Source organism: Spermophilus citellus, assembly GCF_964194105.1.
Source record: "Spermophilus citellus genome assembly, chromosome: 6".
Classification (NCBI taxonomy): Eukaryota; Metazoa; Chordata; class Mammalia; order Rodentia; family Sciuridae; genus Spermophilus; species Spermophilus citellus.
The window spans coordinates 77,497,315-77,518,982 of NC_138187.1; positions in this window are offsets into that span (position 1 = coordinate 77,497,315).

Here is a 21,668-nt window from a genome sequence, read left to right on the forward strand (position 1 = left end):
TTTTCAGTACTGGGGACAAGGACATTTTATTAAGTAAGGCCAACTCATATCCTTTGCAATGCAATGTCTTCAAGCAGTTTTTAGCAGAATTGTATAAGTAAATGAGATATTTGGAGCAGAAGCTTCAGGGAGGTTATAGGATGGCTTATGGATCTTGGCGTTTGCTACTAAACTTTCCAATTTATTTCTTGAAAAACAGAAGGAAATTTTGTACTAATATTTCTAACACTGGTGCCTTATTATTTCAGCTATATATTTTTAAATAATTTAATGTTTTGCAATTAGATATAGAGACACATGAAGAAATGAACATATTTCTTTTACCTCAGATACCATCTTACTCTTTAGTTTTAGAGCTGTCATTTGAATAAGGATAAGTTAGTGTCTTGAGTGGTGATATATGGGACAAAATAGTTAATTTTTACAACATTATTTCAAATAATAATAACATTAAAAATGCTTTTCAGAGTTTTAGAAATCGTGGTACATTTGAGACTAACATATTTAAATTCCAGATTTTCTTCTATCCCTAGATCTAATTTTCAAAACTACATTACATTACTAAGCTCTGTCCTTTTTATCCTGTGTCACATCCACATAAAAAAAATTAGGTGTTTAGGATTATAATGTCTAGAGGATTAAAAATGACGAACAGAGCTTTGTAAGCTTCAGATTAACTGGGAATAACTTACCTCTTAAAGTCTAAATGAAATGTGTTTGAAGCCCATTCCACTTTACCTGGAAGAGTTCTGCAAATTCACAGGGAACACACTCTCATGATTTACATCTCACTTCTTTCAACTTAAGTTTCTAGATTATCTCACTGACTTGGATATGTTGACCAGACTTCCCACCATGGAATTTTGCAGAAGGAGGGAAGACCAGGGACTGAACCCAGGGGCACTTAACCACAGAGCTACATTCCCAACCCTTTTTATTTTTCTATTTTGAGACAGGGTCTCACTAAATTGTTTAGGGTCTTGCTAAGTTACTGAGGCTAACCTTGAACTTGCAATTCTTCTACCTCAGCCTTCCCACTTTCTAGAATTACAGGCATGTGTCACTATACCAAGCATATCCATGGAATTCTCCCCAGACTTTCTTCTTCCTATCCTCACTCTTCACAAAATATCCACTCAGACAAATATGTGGGTGTAAAAAACTTTACTGAATATTTGGAGAAACAGAGGCAGCAATACTGACCCTAGGGAACATACCTGCAAATACACATAAACATATAAATGTGTGCATACACATGAACAGTCACACATGGGAATACAGATCTACACACACACACACACACACACACACACACACACACACACACGCATGCAAAAAAGCAGATGAAATCAGGCTAGCAGTCTCCCATAGCATGCACATTAGTTTAATTTGACTATTTTATTTTAAATAAGAATTAAATTCACATAGTTTTAAATAGAAACCTAAGGATTCTGGCTGTGGAAATGTACAAGGTAGCATTCGTCTGGTGAGCAAACTCCCAGAGGGTAATAGGCACCCAGTTATCTATACCTGGAATATTCTACAGTTTCTCCTTAGAATGTGTTAGATGACTAACACATGCTGAATGCCTAGCTTCTGTGGTAATATCCTCCATGAGGAGGCTCTGTGCTAGAGTCTTATCAGCTTCGACCTTAATCTCAGACATTCAGCTTCTGGGAATAAAGGAATTCTCTTAGACAACACCAATGTGTCACTGGGCCTAAGCCTGCCCACATAACAGTCACTTTATACAATGAGCAATATGTATTAATGATGTCAATGACCTAATGTAACTTATGGGATATGAATAAAGCTGGCAGCTCAGATGAGCACCCCCCTTTTTACTTTGCCCTTGCACCTTGCTTCTCTTTTTTTGTTGTTTCTTTACAAAACCACACAAAAATATATTGAGAAGTTCTCCATCTCTGTTCCCGTGTGTCCTATCTACTAGACCGATAAAAGTTAATCAAGTTTGTAAATTGTGTATATGTCCTTTCAGTGTTTGCTTTTGTAAGCATAAGCAAATATACATACATTTACTTGTCATATTTTCTTAAACAAATGTTAGCATAATGGTGTACACTGTTCACAGCTTGCTGTTTTGTTTAATAATTCATTTTGGTGATCTTTCCCAACCTTACATACAAAGCTAATCCATTATTCCCTATTGAAGTACAATGTTTCATTATGTAGAGGCACCATAGTTTGTTTTTTTTTTTTTTACCAATCCCCTTTCACTGGGCAAATTAGTTAATACCCAATCTTGTATTATTACAAGTCTGTTACAATGTATAATCTTCTATATTCTCCATTTTGCACACACAGAGACATATTGGTAGGATAAATTCCCAGAAGTATAACTGCTAGGTCAAGTGGTATATTAAATAGATGTAGCCACATCCTCTATCTATAATGTTACCATTGTCTTGTACACCAGCAGAGTACACAGGAGACTGTTTCTCCATAGTCTGTCAACAGTGTAGATCTTTAAACTTTGGAGTTCTGATAATCTGACATGTAAAGAATAATCTTTAAGTGCAATTTTAATCTGCATTCTCACATTAGGTGTGGGCCATTTGTACCTCTGTGAACTATCTGCTCATGTTCTTTCCAATGCTTCTCTTGTTTCATTGCTCTTTTTATTCTCTATTTCTAATAGTATTTATATATTAGGGGAACTAGTTCCAAGAAAGAGAAATAAATTGCAAATGTTTTCTTACTTTCTCATTAGTTGTTCAAATTCATATAGCCATGCAGAAGTATTTTGGTGGTTGTTTTTTTTTTTTCCAAGAAGTTGAATATATTAGTCTTGGGGTGTTTGTTGGTTTCCTTTTATTGTGCTTATAGACTTATTTACTTACTTTTACTGGCTTCTGGATCCCAGATAACTAAGTCCTTCCTCCCTCCACATGTAAAAAAGGATTCCAACCATGTTTCAACTTAATACTTTAATCTTAATGTATGAATTTGAAGACTGGATACAAGTTTATCTTTTTCCAGAGAGCTACACAGTTCTTCCAATACGATGCTCTTAGGGTTTGGAGAGTTCACATTTACTTTAATTATTTGAGTTAGCACCTTTACCATAAACTAAAGTCCAAAGTACATTTTGCCTATTTATAAAGTTTATACCCTGCTCTTTTGGTCTGTTACCTTTTCATGCGCTGGTACTATCTAGTTTTGATATTTGAAGATTTAGCATATTTTTTATCTTTAAAGAACTCTTTAATTCCAGGAACATTTTTTCCTCAAATTATAGTCACAAACATTTAACTGGGAAGCCCTCCTGTCACTCTGCTCTTTTATACTGTAATTTCTCATTCACATAAAGTCTCATCAGCAGACTATAACACTTGGGGGTACCTATCTTGAATGAGGCTTTGCCTGAGCTATTTTACATGCACTTTTATGTGAAAATATATGTTGTGAATTTATATCCCAGAGAGAGAGGCATTCATATTCCCATTTTATATGGGAGGTGTCAAAGTTGTGGTTTGAACTTCCACAAACTATCTTTTTTCTATCATCCTCACAAATAAAAACTGGGCATTTAAAAACAGCATAATTATACAGAAAGGAGTATATTGAGGTTCATTTCGAGGTGCTCAGTTATCTGAATGCAATGCAATGTGAAAGAATCAAAATTGGCCAATCTAAGCAGGGTTTTTAAAATGTTGCCATTTGGTCATATATACTCTCTGTGGAAAATCCAAGTTCTCTTTCAGAGAGGAAAAATGGTGTGAAAACAGTTCATTTTTTAGATATCATTAGCAAATCACAAGTGTGTTTTTATTGTAATAGATGAAGGTCTACTACATGATTTGTTGACCTTTGACAATAGCTTACTATAAAAATGAAAGACTTGACCAGACAAAGTACTGGAAATATCTAAGTCAGAAAAAAATATGTATACTTATGCACTTCTGACTCCTTATTTCACAAACAAGAAAAACAAAGACCCAGAGCATAGAAGGCAGGGTCCAAGATGATGGGATAGATGGTTAGACTGTCAGCTGGAGCCTCTTTGAATATTTAAAACAGTCTCTAATGAGAGAAGAATCTATTAAGGGGAGCTTGGTATGATTGGGCATTATTCTTACCTTAAAAGATGATCTGCCTTCTTAAATTAATTTTGACCTTCAAGAAAGGGCTAAAATAGAGGTAGTGTGATTTATAGTAGCACCTGCCAAACTTTTCCATCCTTATTTTTTTAATGACAAGGTTTTATTGCTTGAAAGACTCTTCCTTTGACCTACTTAGAGGTAAGCAATGGATACATGGCTAAGCCACTTGCACTACCATTACTGATGGGTGTCTTAGTGATGGGTTCAGATTAACACACACGGAGGCTTTATAAGTAGGCAAGCCACTGTGATGAAATACACAACCACAGAGAGTAAACAAGTTGCAGCAGTATTCTCTGGTGCAGTAGAGGACCTAGACAAAATGGGGTATTCATAAGAACAAAAAACTGAAATTCCTTAAGAAAGCCAGCACCCACTCCTAGAGTGAACTTACTGATTTAATATTAGCAATCTTAAACATAATGCACTCCTCTTTTTGACTCTCCACATCTTCCCATAGGGAATAATTCCTCTGGTATGATATGTACCTTATTCTTTCTGCTTTGAAGCACTGGCTTGCTAGTCCTCTTTTTTGAGTGATCTCATCTTCTCAATCCAGTCTAGTATGAAGTGAAACCCTTCCCTTCACATTTGAGTTATATGATATGCATCACAGACAATTTTCAGGTTTTTTTGTATATGATTCAGACTTTTGGTGCTTATTTGTAGTCTGAAAAAAATCATTGTGGTAAAATATGATGTTGGATAAATAGAAGGGAAGCCATAGGAGCCCATATGAAACACAAAGGTATCTTAGTCTATGGTAGCAAGATTTTTAAAAAATGAAAAATCTCAGGGATTTGTGTTGTTGTTTTTGCTGTTGTTTTGTAGGACTTCCTACTGTCTGGGCAAAGTACACAAAATAAGGATAATAATAGGCTGTGGCTTGAGCAATTTGGGAGACAGTGATGTGTTGTTCTTGTTGCTTGTCATCATTTTTTTTTTCTATTTGGAACAAAGTATAATAAAAACAGGTTTGGCCAAAGGGAAAAAAAAGAATCAAGGATTTCATTATGGGCACATTAGATTTAAGAGCTATGCATTTACAAATTGATGTAGGTAGATATCAGGTAGCAGCAGCAAGAGAGGAAAAGTACCAGCCAACAGTCAATTGGGGATTATTTGGAACATGAGTGGAACTTAAAATCAGGAAGGAAGGAGGTAACGAAGGGAAAGAACAGAAAGCTGAATGGAATTCAGCCCCCATGAACTTGGACATTTGAAAGTTGGGTAAAACAATGGCCATGGACAAAGAAAAATCCTGAAAGTGTCATCACACTGCCAGAGCAGTGTCCTAACAAGACAAGGATCAGCATGTACCCTGCTGCTGAGAGCTCAGAGAAGATGAGTCAACCAGGTTGGGTAACTTGAAATTAATGTGACACTAATCAGAGCGATTTTGATGGAATCATGGGGCAGAATTAATGTAATAAAGGGTGGAGGCATGAAAGGGGGGTGAAGTTAGAGTCAGTTGCAAACACATTTGAAAACTTTGGATGTGGACAGAAACAGAAACATGACATGTGAAATAAACAAAAACGTCTCAACTTTTTCTCAGTTGTTCATGCTATCTGATGCAGAGGTCCTTGTCCTTTATAATGTTTATGTGCTTTTCAAACTTATTTCTTTTAAGTAATTTATTTATTCTAATTAGGTATATATATGAGCACAATGCATTTTGATTAATTGTACACAATTACAGCACAACTTTTCACTTTTCTGGTTGTACAGAATGTAGTGTTGCACCATATTGCAGTCATATATGAACCTAGGTAATGATGTCCATCTCATTCCACCATCTTTACTGCCCCCATGCCCCCTCCCTTCCATTCCTTCCCCTTTGCCCAATCAAATTCCTCTATTTTTCCCATGCCCCCTACCCCATTATAGATCACCATCCACTTATCAGAGAGAACATTCTGCCTTTGGTTTTTGGGAATTGGCATACTTTGTTTAGCATGATATTCTCCAACCCCATCCATTTACCTAAGAATGCCATAATTTTATTCTCTTTTAGTGCCAAGTAATATTCCATTGTGTGTATATACCACAGTTTCTTTATCCATTTATCTATTGAAGGTCATCTAGGTTGGTTCCACAGTTTAGCTATTATGAATTGAGCTGCTATAAACATTGATGTGGCTGCATTACTATAGTCTGCTGATTTTAAGTCCTTCGGATATAGACTGAGGAGTGGAATAGCTGGGTCAAATGGTGGTTCCATTCCAAGTTTTCTAAGGAATCTCCATACTGCTTTCCAGATCGATTGCACTAATTTGCAGTGCCACCAGCAATATATGAGTGTGGCTTTTCCCCCACATCCTCACCAACAGTTACTGTTGTTTGTATTCTTGGCCCCAAATAACTGGGGGATTTATTTATTTTTTAAAATTTTTATTTGTTCATATATTTATTCATTTCACTTATACCATATTCCGCAATGCACCTCCTAATGAATGCATTTGTTCTAGATTTTTCTAAATCGAGTAAGCTGTTGTTCTTTTCCTTTAATTAACAACACATGGTTTGTTTTATATTGTATTAAATAATGCTAATGCTGAGTCTATTATAGCTGTTTATTAGAAGTTTTGCATATATTTATTCAATGATTTCTCACAGCAAGACTAAAAGGTAGAAACAATTACTATTTCTATTTTACAACCAAAGAAACTGAGGACTAGAAAAGTTGAGTATATTACCTATCCAAGATAAAAACTGTAGAAGTGGTAGATAATTATCTAGTTCCAGAACCCACGTGTAAATCCAATGATTTTCACACACTTTTTTAAATAGGGAAATTATTCTATGCTATATTAGAATATAGTTAATAATAACAAAAGATAAAGGAAGAAGTTGAGACTTAGAACCTCAGTGACAGCATCTCCCTTCTCCCACTTGCCTCCTGTCCCTCACTCCCCTGAGGTAACCATGAGGAGATGCCATGGAAACCTAGAATTTACTGAGCTAGCGTCTGAATTTCATTCTTGTAGGTTCTGCTCATGTAATCACATTTAATATATTGATTTCCATTTCACAATCCTCTCCAGTCTAGCATGAATCCTTCTTAATCCAAATGTCTTCTTCTTATATTTATAAATCTTTAGCTGTCCTCATTCAACTGGTTAGAACACATCTCTCAATGCATTCTGGTATTTTCTATGTTCTTGGTACAACTGTGAGGGAACAAATTTGAAAGCAAATTTCTTGGAATGAGCAATTTGCTTTTCTAGTAAGCACTACGCATGAGAGTCTGTAGGCGCCTAATTCCAACAAAATGTATTCATGCCACTCTTTCTAGATTTGTAATTATCATATTTTTTGTGTTATAGCATTATATATAGCATATATATGCATATAAGCATTATCTACTTCAGAAATAGAAAATTAGAAGGATTTTATAAATTACGCCATGTCATTAGTTGGGAGAACAGTTTTGAACTTTTTCTATGAACTTAGTTTTTCAGTAGTGAGTCATTGTTACTTTAAAAACAAAAAAAAAAAGAAAAACAGAAGTTAATTTAGAAGCGTATTCCAAAAAAGTAAAAAATAAAAAAAATCATGGAGTTCTTCAAAATGAAAATATATACTTAGACCCATGTTAAAGAAATTGCATTCAAATATATACATATGCACACATTCAGGTACATGCAAAAAAAAGTATATAAAATCAAATATGTAGCTACCCCAAAGAAGGGGAGAATGCTGTTTAAAAATAGAAGATGTATTAAAATATATCTATCATCCTAAATTCCTATCCTCAGAGATACCCATTAATGGATGATGAGTCATTTTCACACCTTCTGCTCTTATTAATCCTCAGACAGACTGCATGGAGGTTGTAGTGTGAACATAAATTTTGGAAATTTATTGGATTTATAGTCAAGCAAATTGATTAAAGCAAGGAAGCAAATCAACCAACCAAATAATTGCAGAAATTGCACCACTGCCTTAAATATTTGACTGATTTGACAGAAGTTGATTTTTTTGCCAGAAGAGTTCTGAAAATAATGACAAGCTTTCATTTTATTTGAAAGTTGCTTACAGGGTTTCCATGGGAGCTAACTCAACTTCATGGTCATGACAAAACACAAGGAGCACCTGGATTTGACTTAAGGCATTTTAGTATCGAGGACTTCAACCATTTTGTCACTAAAGCTCAGTGCAACTAACCGGGCACCTGCCCTTCAGACTCTCAGGGAAAGAAAGAGTCCAGTCTGTCATGGGTCTGAGCTTATTCAAATCAGTGAGACCTGTCTGGTCACACTCCCATGTACTCTTTATAGGGAAAGCTGCTGATTCACATTTCTACTCTTTGGCTTTAGTCTGAGCACCAGCAACTGGGCTAGCTAATATATAACTTCACAATGGCCATTTCCCCTGGAAGTTAATCTTTGGAAGTGGTGGCAAAATTCTTTATGTGATTTAATGCAATTTGGGAAGAATAATCATGTTTCCTTGAAATCTCACAGGAGAGGTTGTCTTAAAAGGGCAAGAAATTTGAACCAATCATCAGAGCACACAAACAAACTGTCAGGAAACAGGGTGGGTTCACTATTAGCTGCTTTTATACTTGCAACAGTATCACTGAGGTTTTGTCAGCATCTTGAGATGGAAAAAGGATATTCAGGTGACCACAGGTCAATGTGAACTTTGTGAACTTAATACTCCAAGTGTTTACCTATCTCTGCAGTTATTAATCCATTCTTTAGCATATCAGGAAAGATCCTATTGGTTCTATTTTATTATTTGTTCTATTAATTGAAGTAACAAGCTACCCAAAATAAAATAAGACAAAATTGTATTTATTCACATCTTAGCTACATATTTAGTCAAAATGTTGCCATCCTGCATATAAGGCTTTGGAACCTAGAAATTCCCTTTATACAGGGAAAGAAACACTTTGAGTTATCTCAGTTGTCAAACACAGAGATTATGGCCACTATAAAACCTACACACACAGCCTGAGTGCAGTGATCTGTGTATAGTCTTTATGGACTTCGTGTGTGGCTCAGCATATATGTCTTCACCATAATTAGACTGTTTCAACCAATTCTCCAGCAAATTCTCCTGTCATCCTGCAAAGTATCTAACTATGCAATGATAATACAGCCTTGAGCATGTTCCAGGTGACTGGAATGTATGTTGAAGTCACACAGAATTGATGAGAATTCAGAAGTGTGCTCACTCAGGGCAGTTCTAATCCCAAGACACAGAGTTGGCATATTTTCCTAGAAATGCCTATGAGTAACAGAGCAATTGTCACCAGAACAATTTTAATCATTGGAAATAGCTGGGTCTACACTCATAGCTCTTAGTATGTTGAACAAAATGGATTTATTTGGTCTTCCTTTCTTCCCTTCCCCCTTCCTTCACGCCATTCCCTCTTTCTTTCTTTCTCTCAATAAATATTTGTCAAATGTTTGCTATGTATCAAGTACTATTTCAGAAATGTAAATGCCAAAAACTTCATTTAGAAGTGTATTTCAACAAAAAAATCAAAAACACAAACTTCTCTAAAATGGAAAATATCTATTTAAGGACTGGGGTTGTAGCTCATGTTGCCTAGAACATGTGAGACACTGGTTCTATCCTCAGAAACCCATAAAAATAAATAAATAAAATAAAGACATTGTGTCCATCTATAGCTAAAAGAAAAAAGAAAATGAGATATCTACTTAGACTCTTGTTAAAGAAATTGCATTCACATACTGCACATGCATGCATTCAGGTACACGCAAAAACATACCCAAAGTTTTTGGGAAATGGATGTACGATGACCACATGATAATAATGGTAATAACTATATTTTACACATTACTCGTAGCTTCAGATACATATGCATTGTATATCTGTGAATTTTTTTTTTGTTTTTTAAGAATTGTTTTTGTTGTTGTTATTGTTGTTGTTGTTGTTGTTTGCCTATTATTGGATATTTAAGTTAGAAGAGGCATTTTGGGCATGAAAGTGTTTTCCATTCAACTTGTACCTGATGCTTTTAAGTAGACTGAGGAGACTGTGAGCTGGGGAACTGTGCAAGAGAAAAATATCTGGCAATGATTCTTCCTCTTTCACCTTAAGATTAATTCTCAGAAGGATACCTTTCCAACTTCTGTTCAGTATACCATTTATGTGATTTAATGCAATTTGGGAAGAATATTTAATGCAGTTTGGAGAATGTTTGGGGAAGATGGAGGGAAAATAATAAAAATCAAAGGAGCACTTTTACAAAGTTAGATTTTTGTTTTGTTTGTTTTGCATTTTTCCCCTGTTTAAATAGTGCTACCTATTAGAGAACTTAAAGATAATAGAAAGAAATATCATTCTTCTAAAATAAGGGTATATCACTTGAGATTTCCAAAGGGAGATCCCAGAGCTAACTCTTGATTGTTTGGGGGCAGGGGTACAGGGGATTGAACTCAGGGGCACTTGGTCACTGAGCCATATCCCCAGCCTATTTTGTATTGTATTTACAGGCAGGGTCTCACTGAGTTGCTTCTCCTTGCCATTGATGAGACTGGCTTTCAACTCCCAATCCTCCTGCCTCAGCCTCCAGAACCGCTGGGATTACTGGTGTGCGCCACTAACTCTTGTGGTAGCACTGAGGGATGGTTTGTGGGAGCCAATGGAGGTGGACATTATCAACTCTGAGAGGTGAGAAATATTTCCCAAGTATCACTATTGTGCATTTGTTATCCAATGCATTTAAATGTCTCCTTACATAGAAACTGAATTAGACTTACAGGCTCTGATTCTGAAATTGACTAAAAATCCTTTTAATTTTTCTAATGTCATAATATTGGAGATTTTCCAATAATGTTAATCACACATGTAGGTGAGTGGAAAACTCAGAAACACCCTTAAAAACTGAATTACAGATACTCTGAGAATGATCCTTGCCTCTAAGCTTTCTTTGGACTTACTGCTCTCCTTTTAACTTCTCTGTTGTGATTATAGAATCCTTATGCCAATCTGCAAGTTCCTGGTTACTGGATTTCTGAACAAATTCCTGTAACTATGAAGAACAGCTGTTTCTTCTTGATAATATTTTCCATTTGCATCATTCCAGCATAGCTAGCAAAACTCTTCGCTGTACTACTCAAAGTAATCTCGGGCCCAAACACCATGGAGTTCCCGGATCTCTCCCTCCGGCAGATCATGGAGGAAGGCTGCCCATCTCTGTCTCTTTCAGGCTCACCTCCTTCTGCCCAAGGCAGCTCCCTCTTCCCCAGAAAGCACAAGATACTCCAGTCATGAAATGTGCATGAAGAAGTTAATACTTGAATTTTCCTTCAATGAATAAGACTTGCTAAAATGCGCTATTTAAACAGGGGAAAAATGCAAAACAAAACAAAACAAAAATCTAACGTTGTATAAGTGCTCCTTTGGTTTTTATTATTTTCCCCCCACCTCCCCCAAACCTTCTCCACTAGAAGAAGCCCACCATACAAGCATAAGAGGAATATATCCTACTGCAAATTCTCCCCAAAAGCAATGGATAAATTTGCAATCAGAACTGAAAAGGGGAAGGGATTCAGGACCAAACCAAGCACCAGGGAACACGTCTTCTTGGCTCCCAGCATGCTTTACTAGCTTGCTTTCCCAGAGGGTTCTAGGAGACTGGGCCTTGGAGTTACCATTTGGGTTTCTGGTATTATGAATGAATGAATGAATGAATGAATAATGAGAAGGGGTGGCATACTGACATTTAAAAAGTTTCAAATTTAATTTTTTTTTAATTTTTGGCAATATGAAAGTTCTAAGCAAATGTCTCATGCTTGGTCTTGAAGATTAAGTTGTCACAGTATTACAGTGTATAATGTATAATATGTCTCTTATACTAGCAATAGATATTTTTAAAATAAACTTTCTCAATGCCAATTTTTTAAAAATTCACAAAGAGTAATTTCTGGAATCAGAATCTGCTCTACCACTTATTGTTCGACCCTGAGCCTGTTAAATAACCCTCTAAGTTTCAGTTTCCTTGTTTGTAAAATGAAAATAATAATAGTGCCCAGATGACAGCATTGTTTGGTGTGTAATATGAACTAACCTGGGGGAAAAATCCTTAGCGGGATGTATAATACAAAATAAATCTTCCAATATATCAGTGATATATGAAAAAAGCAAACAGGCACAAACAAAAGAGCCTGAGGTTGAGAGGAATGAGAAAAGAGGTCTGTTTTGTAAAGGTGAACACTTACTGTTTAAAATCTAGGTCAAAATCATCTCAAAAGAGATGCAATATAGTTCTTAAAAGTGTATACCCCAAAGAAATATGAACTAAAAATACACTAAGGAAAAGGAGATGACAAATTTATGCACTAGAAGTATATAAGAGGCTTTTAGGGGAAAACTGGCATACTTTAAGGTTAAGTCATGATATTTATTCCAAGAAAATGTTAAGAAAAGAAAAAAATGACCCTCTCCCAAACTTCTCCAGCACCATTGTCAGAGACAACAAGTTCACTTACTGTATGACAGAAACCTTTTGTTCATCCATGAAAATTAGCATGAGGTAGGTAGAATTTTGGTGCAAGAAACTGACAAAGTGCAGCTAATGCTAAGCCTCCTCATTTTTTCACCAAGTCAACATCTCCTTATTGACCATCTTCCTTGTGCCGACACAGCACAAGGCAGAGGGGGTAAAAAGGCAAATGTAGCCTTGCCCTCTTCTAGTGAATGATTCTTTATTATAAACTAAAGTGCTATGAAGGAAAGAAATGTGACTTAAGAGATCCTAGGAAAATAGAAATTCCAGAGGGTGGATATAGGTGGTATATGGGGAAGAGATATTTGTACTGAAATCTGAAGAATAAAGAATAATTACTAGCTATGAAGGCTGAATAGGGAAGAAGGAAGGTTTTTCCAGCCTTTGAGAACAGCATATGCAAAAGCCCTGTGGTAGGAGAAAGTGTGGTTAACCAGATAGGACAATATAGCTGGGAGGAAGAAGGCAGGCATCAGGGGCAAAGAATATAATCAATGACATACTCTACCTCCTGCTTTAAACTGATATGAAGTCAGCCAGGTGCAGTGGCGCACACCTGTAATCCCAGCAGCTCAGGAAGCTGAGGTAGGAGGATCACGAGTTCAAAGCCAGCCTCAGCAAAAGTGAGGCACTAAGCAATTCAGTGAGATCCTGTCTCTAAGTAAAATTCAGAATAGGGCTGGGGATGTGGCTCAGCAGTGGAGTGGCCCCCTGTTCAATCTCCATTATCAAAACAAAACAAAACTGATGTGAAGTGAAAGAGACTTTCAGCTGAGAAATCAATTACAAGGCCAAGTCTTGGCATCTGATAAAAATTTTGACACTTTCCCTTCTGAGCCAGTGCCTGGATTCTTTTGCTAGTTGTGAAATAGAAATGTTGGTAAAATAAGAGGCAGAGAATGATATTGATGGGCTTCATTCCATTCTTCCTTTATACTTTGCCAAAGTCAATGTTGACATCTATTCTGGAAACACGCACACTGCTTCTGTGTTCTGTATGGAGATGGAGCTCCTCAGCTTCCTGAACAGTCTGAGTCCCAGAGCAAGTTCAATTCACCTGCAGCTCAGCCAGGCAACCTCTGGAAGAAGGACTAAGGCAGAAGACAGGTCCTGACCCACTGCCATGTAGGGCAGAAACTAAGGATCACTGGTTTCTGAAGGAGAAACATTTTTAAATTCATTGTAAGGAATTTTGAAAGACTTTAATAGTTCTCTTTATTCATTAAGGATGACAGGTGAGGGACAGGAAGTGTTTTAAGAACAGTAATTGATGAGATTCATAAATCTTACCCACTTCCCATGAGATAATATGGTGGCACTAGGATGACTCGGGATTCACGAAGGGGTTCTTCTGCCTGTTACGACAATCCAGGAGAGAAATGAGAATGACCAGAAAAAGGCAATATAAAAAGGATGAAGAACAAACAGATTCCAAAAGTATAAGTTGGGGGCTGGGATGTTGCTCAGCAAAAGAGCCCTGGGCCTAGCATGCACAAGGCCTGAGTTTGGTTCACAAAACAGAAATACAAGTGACCATATGGTAGGAAAAGGTGAGAGGAGGAGCCATGGGTAGGTCCTGTGTCACTAATTTGGATGAGTTGGAAGCTTATTTGTAGAGAGGAAATGAAATTATTTGGGGGCATGGTGAACTTGAATACCTGAAGAACGTACTGCCAAGTTGTTCAAAAGCAACTAGATTTTAAAGCCTATAGCACAGAAAGTTCTGGCCTGAAGCTGTAGGCTGTCTCAGATCAAAAACAATGGCATCGCTGCTGTCTGCATAGAGGAGTTGGGAGCAAGCAGACGTGGGAGGACACAGGAGAAGGAGCGCCCCAGACATGATGGAGTTCAGTGATGGAGGGAACAATCTAGGATATTAAAAGCTCCAGAGAGTTTCAATGAAATAAGGCTTGAAAGTGTATCTATTGTATTAGCACATGGGTGACCACAGCAAAAGAATGATCTCAGTCCACTGGAGGTGGCAGAAGCCTGATTTCAAATGGCTGAGGAACAAAGGATCAGTAAGAAAGCAGAGAGGAAGGAGTGTGGCCCACAGTTCTGAGAGGCTTCCATGAAGAGAAGAAGCAGCAGTGGCTGGTCCTTGGGTGGGGGGGGGGGTCACAGATCAAGGAGCTTGTAATAGTCATTTTGAGGTCTTTTAAGGAAAAAGATGGAATAAAGAAACCAAATAGGACTCACGATGCAAAGTGACAGTTCAGTTACTAGCAAAGTAAGATCACTTGATTCCTTGAAAACCAGTTTGATTTTTTTCATTTCAGTAATTAAATATGTATCTGTATAGTCTCCCCTTAATAACAAAAAGGTCAGAGGTCATTCCAGGGGAGCCTAGCACAGCCTTGAACAGGGAGACTCTTATCCATGCTTTGAAAATAAATGTTCCCACCCAGACACAATAAGGAGACAGAACATAGTGCAAGATTAACTGAGAGCATCTGTGAAGTAAAGCCCTTGCCCAAGGCTCCACAGAACCGGTGTTTCTAGAAGATAATAATGTCCACATAATTATTTAAGAGAGAATGCAATTTTCTCCTCTGAGTAGATATTTTTGCCTATTCATTTTTTTTTCTAAATACAGATTTCACTATGTATCATCAACTTGCATCTCTGGTTGAAATGTGCCTGTTTGTCAGTGCCCCATCTTGCTCTGTCTAGATTTTATCCTGCATTTGCTGACCTCTGGTAAAGACCTGCCAGGACTGGGTCACCTCCTCTCTACGGAGTCCCTCCTGCCAGAATGCCGTAACTTAGGGCCCTCTCATGCATGGAAGATGCCCTTGCTCTGGGAGGTTTCTATTTATTTTGGCTTTAATGGCTTAACTGGGGCTTCATTCTTCAGGGTCCCCAACCCCTTCCCTTCAGTATGTTCTCAGGGCTGTGCCTTTGTTACAGACAGATCCTTTGTCCCAATGGCTATTTGTGTAGAGGACTTGAAGATTTATCAAGTGACTTAAAGAGTCTCAAAGCCTATAATCTGTGTGTTGTCCAAAGAAAAGTATTGCTAGTTTCAGAACTATTATGACTACAGACCAAAATTATGAATGTACACTCTTGGAAGTATTTGAATATTATAAAAAAGAAGGAAGGAAGGAAGGAAGGAAGGAAGGAAGGAAGGAAGGAAGGAAGGAAGGAAGGAAGGAAAGAAGAAAGGAAGGAAGGAAGGAAGGAATTTGAGGTCAGTAAAGAACACATTGTAGTTGGTAAAGAGACAAGACAATTAGTATATTCTGGGGGTTTGAATTCCTAAAATGAGCTGATTTGACTTGGAAAAGATAAAACAGACATGCTTGCCCACTTTTCAAAATATGTCTAGTATATAACTCCACAGCACTGCTAAGGAGGTGAATGCTAACCATGGTCAGGTCATTCTGATATCGTTAGCAAATTCTGATTAACATGTCCTAAAAAAATACATTCATTTGTTATTCAACAAATATTTATAACTGAAATGAAGGTATTAAGAGGCCAGAAAACAGATGGTAGGATCAATGGATGGAAGGTCTCATATGAAAGTTGAGGACTTGTTGCAATTTGGATACTAGAGGAAGTGAGCTAGTTGGAGAATAAAATGCTTTAGCTCAGATAACAGAGATGTTTCAGTTTGGGAAAATATCAGAAATTTCATTCTAAATGTAATCATTTGAAGATCCTTGTTGGAATTCCATAAAAAGACATCAAGTGGGCTGTCAGATTTACAAGTCTAGAGTCCAAGGAAAAGGCCCAGGATGAAGATATAAATTTGGGAGCCTTCAATATACAGGTGAGACTAGGGTGAGATCACCTAGGAGGTGGTGTGGAAAAGAGACAAGGTCCATGACTAAGTCCCGGGGACAGATAGATAGAAGAAACAACCAGCGGCTGGGACCATGAAGGAATGACTAGTGTGGCAGAACAAGTAGCAAGACTATGCAGACTGTGCAGAGTGGGCTGGGGATATAGCTCAGTTGGTAGAGTGCTTGCCTCACATGCACAAGGCCCTGGGTTCAATCCCCAGCACCACAAAAAAAAAAAAAAGAAGAAGAAGAAGACGACTGTGCAGAGTCCTACCAAGGCAAGAAAAGTACCCAAGGTAGAGATAATATATGTGGTAATAAATGTCACTAGTAGAGTAAGAAAAAAGGCTAAGAATTAACCTTTACCTTTAGCCACATGATCATTATCAGAGACTTGTCAGGAGCAGTGATAAGACCCAAAGCAACTGAAATAGGACTGACAATGAGAGGAGAAAATATGGAAATAGAAAAAATAGACAATCTATCAGTCAAGGTTCCCCAGAGAAACAGAAGCTCCATGTTTATGGAGAGAGAGAGAAAGAGAGAGACTGACACAGAGACAGAGATTTAAGAAACTGGTTCATGCAGTTGTGGAGGTCAGTAGAAGCTGCTGCAGACCCAGGGAAGCTGTTGCAGTCTGAATCTGAAAGCCATCTGCTGAAGGAAACCCCTCCTTTTCTGGGAATTCTGGGAAGGTCCATTGTTTTCCCTGAAGGCCTTTAACTGAGGGGTGACAGCAGATAACCTGTTTTACCCAAAATCTTCTGATTTAAGTAAAAAGTACCTGGGACCTTACCAAGTTGATATATGAAATTAACCATCACAGACAAGTCCAGGAGGTTTTATATATGTGGGTAAATGAAGGAGAAAATATGCACAGTAAGCAGAGGGGGACATGGCATCAAGAAATTCTTTTTCAAGGTATGAGAAATAATGGCATGGTTTTACACTAAAGGGAATGAATGTGGGGACAGGGAAATTTGAAGGGACAGAAGAAAGAGGGGGAAATTGCAAGAGCAATGTTCTTGGGAGAAGTAAAGGAATAGGATTTATGCACAGATAGGAGGGTTGATTTTGACAGGAGCCATAAAAACTCTTCCATGTTCCAGGAAAAGGGCCAGGTAGACCCAGGTGCAAGGAGGTGAGCCAATGTGGTAGAAGGAGTTTTCCAAGTTATCTTCTGAATGCTTCTATTTTCTTAGGAAAATAAGAAACAAAATCATCAGCTAAAGGTGAGCAGAACAGAGAGGTATTAGAGATTCCAAGAGCAAAGAAAAGATAAAATACTTTTCAAGAGGAATATGAGAGGGAATAGACTAGAGAAATTGAATAGAATTTTCAAATAGCATGCAGGAAAGATCCATTAAAAGGTCATTGTTATGAAGTTAAGGTGGGATCAGCCAGCATGGGTGTGTTTTTCTGCAGCCACATTCAACGGAACCAGCAGAGGCAGAACAGACGGAGAGTGTACATTAATCAGACTATGGGGCTTTGCCCAGCAAGGACAATGAGGGTAGAGACGAGTGAAGGAGTTGAGTTATTCAAGAGAGTGACTGGAAGGCTAAGGTTGAAAATTTAAATAGGTTCAACAACAAAGGAAGAATATAAGGGTGAGGAAGGACAGAAAACAGATGGTAGGATCAGTGGATGGAAGGTCTCATGAAAGTTGAGGAACTAGTGCAATTTGGATACTAGAGCAAGTAAGCTTGTGAGGGAATAAAATGCTTTAGCTGAGATAATAGAGATGTTTCTGATTTGGGAAATGGGATCTTGTAAGGCAGGCATCACTGAAGACACGATCATTGGAAGAGAGGAGACACAGAAATCAAATGCCAAAATATTGAAGAGTTCAACTTCATGGATATTGGAATCACCATAATCCTGACGAGAACACAGGTGGGGAGTGACTGTGAACCTGGAGCTGAAATCTATGGAGAACGTGGGAAGTAACCTGGGGATGGGTGAGTGACTACAGTAAGGGGGCGGGACAGTGGGTTGGGTGGTCTGGTGACAGGATGCACTCCGTGGAAGAGATGGCTGCTCCCCTGTCCCCACATTGTCACAGGCAGCAGAGGTAGGTCTTCAGTCTGTTGAAGAGTTTTAGGGAAGACAGACACATTACAAAAGAGTAAGGAGAAAGTTCTTCCATTACCAAACCACTGGAATGAGAATCATAAGAAAGAAATGACGAAAATCTGAGGGACCTGCAGGGGAGACAGTGTGATCTCAAGGAAGAGGTTGAGGCTACAGGGGACACTACAGATGACTGACTGGGCCATCACAGAATAGCAGAACAGCATCAGGCTAGTTCTAGAATGAGGACTGGTTTTAATGGAAGCAATTAATTAGCTCCTGCTAATCATTGCCTTCCAGGAATTCAAGTCTTGTGTTGCCAGAACTTCTGTTTTTAGAATCAACCAGAATCTTAGTTTTATAAGAAAGCTTACTTACTTTGCAAGTAAATAGAAATATTCCAATCAACCTGTGGGTCATTAAAAAAAAAAAAACGAAACACGATCATTGATAGACAGATTTGACCTTCAGGCTACCAATGTGCAAGCAGTGTTCTAAAGTTATTTATGTGTGGTGATTCCAAAACATTCGGGGATAAATTCAAGTTGAATCCATGCATCCCGAAGACTCTAAAGTCCTCTAATGTCTCCAGTCAGGGAGTTGTTGAATCTTATAATCCCTGGCACATAACAGGATCTCATTAAATATTTCTTGAATGAATAAATACACACAGAGGCAGGCAAAGAACTTCAGCATTTTTTAGTCATTTTCAAACATCTTTTAGCTTCTGTCTCTTTCGGGTCTTTAGGGGAACAGACTTTCAGGTGAAGATCAGTGTGCAGATGGTTTGTTGGAGACACTCTGGAGCTGCACCTGGAAGGGAGCCTGGCAGCAGGAATGGGCAGAGGGAGGGGTGAGCTGTGAGGTGGTTGCAGCACCCCTCAGCCAGTCCCCCTGGGAGCTCTGAACCTGGGCTGCTTCTTCAGTGATTTGAACTGAGGTTGGGGGCTGAGTCTTCACCATAGAATTAGAGCTTCCCTGGTGCATGGGTTGTGAGCCAGCCAACAGGTGACTCGTATGGCAGCTGAGGAAGCCAGGGCTCCAACTAAAGGGGGGTCAGGTGTGGGCAGCACACCACAGCAGCCTCCATGCTTCTCCACCCTCACTGTGTGAAACTGTTACTGAAAGCTCAGTGCTTGTCCCCAATGCCAATCCAATAACAAGGACACGGTTTTGAGAAAAAGGAAAAAAGTTTTACTTCTTTGCTAGCAAAGGAGAAGCACCGGGGACTCCTCAGCAGGAATGGGGGGGGGGGCTCCTAAAGGGGGGCGATTCAAAGGCTACATTCCACGTGTTCTCTGTTGGAGTTGTCATTCGCTTGCTAATTTGAGAGACAGTCATTTCCGAGATCTTTTGGTACCATCCCCAAATTCTGGATGACTTTGTTCCTATGGTAGGTGTATACTCAAGGATAGATAAAATCTGTCTAAAATAGGGAAGAAAGGTAATCTTTTTCCCCTGAGATTAGGGATGGGGAGAGATTAGAGAGGAGCAGGGAGAGAGGAAGAAAAAGAGACATGTTTCTTTTAAAAATAAGTTCCAGTGATGGCCGAAGTGGCCCACGCCTGTAATCCCAGCAACTCAGGAGGCTGAGGCAGTAGGCGCACGAGTCCAAAGCCAGCCTCAGCAAAAAGCGAGGCCCTAAGCAACTCAGTGAGACCCTGTTTCTAAATAAAATACAAAATAGATCTGGGGATGTGTCTCAGTGTTTGAGGGCCCCTGAGTTCAATCCCCAGTCTCCCACCCCCCCAAAATAAGAAGTTGCAGTGGATATAGCCCTTGCTGCTATATCCAAAGCATAAAGTGGACCACTGTTACAAAAGTGTACAGAGAAGTGAGTTGATCTGGGTGTACGTGGGACTCAGTCCTACCTGACCAATGCCTTTTCTCTCTAGATTTCTAGTCCCAGGGTAGCTTCTAAGAATGTATGTCCACCTGAGAGTATGGCAATCCTCCTCAGAAGTGATCTGCCTTAATTCTTAGAAATATCCTCTTGCAAGACCCTACTAAAGCCCCTTGGGGAGGTCACTCCCTGACTTCATATTGGCGACTAGCCCTTCTGCTGCCTTCCACGTCTCACCTCAGCTACCCTAATCCTAGGTCTACCTCTGTCACTGTGACTCTGGGGGTGGTGGTGAACCATACTACCTCTGGGAATCACTGAAATAGCTCCTGTGGCCTCTTCAGGGAATATTCCATGATGGCATGAAATGACCCACAAATCACGGTCGAACGTTCTTTCATTCTAAATGATTCATCCCTGTAGAGATTGTTCAGGTTTTCTTTCTCAGAGAAATCTCCACCGAATACTTGGCTTTCTCTTTGAAGAACTATATAATTATAGAAAAGAAGAGAGAACACCATGCAGATTAAAGTGCCGAGTTCTTAGACCTTGCACAAACCTTGGTGCTAAATTGAACAGCGTTCAGATGCCCTTCAGCTCACCTTCCAACATGAGCTTTTTCAAAATGGGCAACTTTTTCAAATGAGGCGCAGTAGCTGACTGAACTCTTTCCCTTCACTTAACCACTTACCTTCCCTGCGAAGGAACTCATTCAATCGCCTTCTTCTCTGTTTATTTTCCTCAGAAATTGCCTCTCTGGGCTCCTCCACTGAGCTTCTTTGATATCTTCGTTTGAATAGAGAATAACATACTTGAGTCACTTCTATGATATTTTTAAAAGAAGGAAAGAAAGAAAGAAATGCTACTGGCTGCTGAGAATGGTCCAAACATTGCATCTATCATTTACAAGCTCACTCCACAAAATGAGGTCAAATTTGTATTCTTGATGCTTCTCTTTTCTTCTTTCCTGACCACTTTCTCACCTCTCCTCCCTCTTCTCTCTCACACACACTCAAATGCTAAGGGCAGTCCTTGGAGCAGAATGTCCCCTCCGTGGAATCCTGTTTGTTCATTATTTTTACTCGACAGTGCATTTGGCTGGATGCCTACTTATCCATCCTGCTTACTCAGCTACAGCATGTTGACTGGAAAGAATTCAACTACTACATAAAGAAGAGTGGTGTTAGGACTGTGTTTGAAAATGGAGACACCTTTATTGTTGCTAGAGATTCTCAGGTAATGCCTTTTCTAAGAATCTCATGCCAGGTTATGTCTTTCATCAGGTGCCCAAAGAAGAAAAGACACATAACAGTGCAAAAGCATCCCCTCACACAACCTAGGAGCTGGTA